The 2,785-nt window shown below is 47.7% G+C and overlaps 1 long non-coding RNA gene across 1 annotated transcript; it reads right to left on the bottom strand.

Annotated features, from left to right (window-relative positions):
• Positions 1 to 819: 819 nt before the first annotated feature.
• Positions 820 to 2,724, bottom strand: LOC106599807 (uncharacterized). Its single transcript, XR_006763004.1, has 2 exons — positions 2,672 to 2,724; positions 820 to 2,499 (listed from the first exon to the last, which is right to left on the bottom strand). It is a non-coding gene; the product is annotated as an uncharacterized lncRNA (long non-coding RNA).
• Between the last annotated feature and the right edge of the window lie 61 nt (positions 2,725 to 2,785).

Genomic DNA, 2,785 nt, shown 5'->3' on the forward strand with positions numbered 1-2,785 from the left:
ACCACTAACCAGTCTGGATATTCTAAGACCTGTATTAGTGATGACCACTAACCAGTCTGGATATTCTAAGACCTGTATTAGTAATGACCACTAACCAGTCTGGGGGATGTTTCTACCAGTCTGGATATTCTGACCACTAACCAGTCTGGATATTCTGACCACTAACCAGTCTGGATATTCTGACCACTAACCAGTCTGGATATTCTGACCACTAACCAGTCTGGATATTCTGACCACTAACCAGTCTGGATATTCTGACCACTAACCAGTCTGGATATTCTGACCACTAACCAGTCTGGATATTCTGACCACTAACCAGTCTGGGGGATGTTTCTACCAGTCTGGATATTCTGACCACTAACCAGTCTGGATATTCTGACCACTAACCAGTCTGGATATTCTGACCACTAACCAGTCTGGATATTCTGACCACTAACCAGTCTGGATATTCTGACCACTACCTAGTCTGGATATTCTGACCACTACCTAGTCTGGATATTCTGACCACTAACCAGTCTGGATATTCTGACCACTAACCAGTCTGGGGGATGTTTCTACCAGTCTGGATATTCTGACCACTAACCAGTCTGGATATTCTGACCACTAACCAGTCTGGATATTCTGACCACTAACCAGTCTGGATATTCTGACCACTAACCAGTCTGGATATTCTGACCACTACCTAGTCTGGATATTCTGACCACTACCTAGTCTGGATATTCTGACCACTAACCAGTCTGGATATTCTGACCACTAACCAGTCTTGATATTCTGACCACTAACCAGTCTGGATATTCTGACCACTAACCAGTCTGTGGAATGTTTTCACATGTTGTTTATTGTCACATGACCAATTTCCAGTGTAAACACTTCACTTCCTTGTCTGTCCTTTACATATTGATTATGGATATGAGAATGTAAACAAAACCATATATTCTTAGATGACATGTCAGCACATTTGAGATATCAGCTGATGTAAGAAGGGCTATATAAATAAATGAGATTTGATGACCTTGTTTTGCCAAGTAACAGATAAGCATAGCATATATATCCATAGACATTTTATACAATTAAAGGGTAGGAAGTATGGGTTCTAGCAAGGACCGGGCCGTTAGGGACCTGATTGATTGGTGTGTAGTCAGTATGGGTTCTACCAAGGACCGGGCCGTTAGGGACCTGATTGATTAGTGTGTAGTCAGTATGGGTTCTACCAAGGACCGGGCCGTTAGGACCTGATTGATTAGTGTGTAGTCAGTATGGGTTCTACCAAGGACCGGGCCGTTAGGACCTGATTGATTGGTGTGTAGTCAGTATGGGTTCTACCAAGGACCGGTCCGTTAGGGACCTGATTGATTGATGTGTAGTCAGTATGGGTTCTACCAAGGACCGGGCCGTTAGGACCTGATTGATTGGTGTGTAGTCAGTATGGGTTCTACCAAGGACCGGGCCGTTAGGGACCTGATTGATTGGTGTGTAGTCAGTATGGGTTCTACCAAGGACCGGGCCGTTAGGGACCTGATTGATTGATGTGTAGTCAGTCAGTATGGGTTCTACCAAGGACCGGGCCGTTAGGGACCTGATTGATTGATGTGTAGTCAGTCAGTATGGGTTCTACCAAGGACCGGGCCGTTAGGACCTGATTGATTGGTGTGTAGTCAGTCAGTATGGGTTCTACCAAGGACCGGGCCGTTAGGACCTGATTGATTGGTGTGTAGTCAGTATGGGTTCTACCAAGGACCGGGCCGTTAGGACCTGATTGATTGATGTGTAGTCAGTCAGTATGGGTTCTACCAAGGACCGGGCCGTTAGGGACCTGATTGATTAGTGTGTAGTCAGGTGGGTTCTACCAAGGACCGGGCCGTTAGGACCTGATTGATTGGTGTGTAGTCAGTATGGGTTCTACCAAGGACCGGGCCGTTAGGACCTGATTGATTGGTGTGTAGTCAGTATGGGTTCTACCAAGGACCGGGCCGTTAGGACCTGATTGATTAGTGTGTAGTCAGGTGGGTTCTACCAAGGACCGGGCCGTTAGGACCTGATTGATTGGTGTGTAGTCAGTCAGTATGGGTTCTACCAAGGACCGGGCCGTTAGGGACCTGATTGATTAGTGTGTAGTCAGGTGGGTTCTACCAAGGACCGGGCCGTTAGGACCTGATTGATTGGTGTGTAGTCAGTATAGGTTCTACCAAGGACCGGGCCGTTAGGACCTGATTGATTGGTGTGCAGTCAGTATGGGTTCTACCAAGGACCGGGCCGTTAGGACCTGATTGATTAGTGTGTAGTCAGGTGGGTTCTACCAAGGACCGGGCCGTTAGGACCTGATTGATTGGTGTGTAGTCAGTCAGTATGGGTTCTACCAAGGACCGGGCCGTTAGGACCTGATTGATTGGTGTGTAGTCAGTCAGTATGGGTTCTACCAAGGACCGGGCCGTTAGGACCTGATTGATTGGTGTGTAGTCAGTCAGTATGGGTTCTACCAAGGACCGGGCCGTTAGGGACCTGATTGATTGGTGTGTAGTCAGTCAGTATGGGTTCTACCAAGGACCGGGCCGTTAGGACCTGATTGATTGGTGTGTAGTCAGTATGGGTTCTACCAAGGACCGGGCCGTTAGGACCTGATTGATTGGTGTGCAGTCAGTATGGGTTCTACCAAGGACCGGGCCGTTAGGACCTGATTGATTAGTGTGTAGTCAGGTGGGTTCTACCAAGGACCGGGCCGTTAGGGACCTGATTGATTGGTGTGTAGTCAGTCAGTATGGGTTCTACCAAGGACCGGGCCGTTAGG

The sequence above is a fragment of the Salmo salar genome, unplaced genomic scaffold (assembly GCF_905237065.1).
Source record: "Salmo salar unplaced genomic scaffold, Ssal_v3.1, whole genome shotgun sequence".
NCBI lineage: Eukaryota > Metazoa > Chordata > Actinopteri > Salmoniformes > Salmonidae > Salmo > Salmo salar.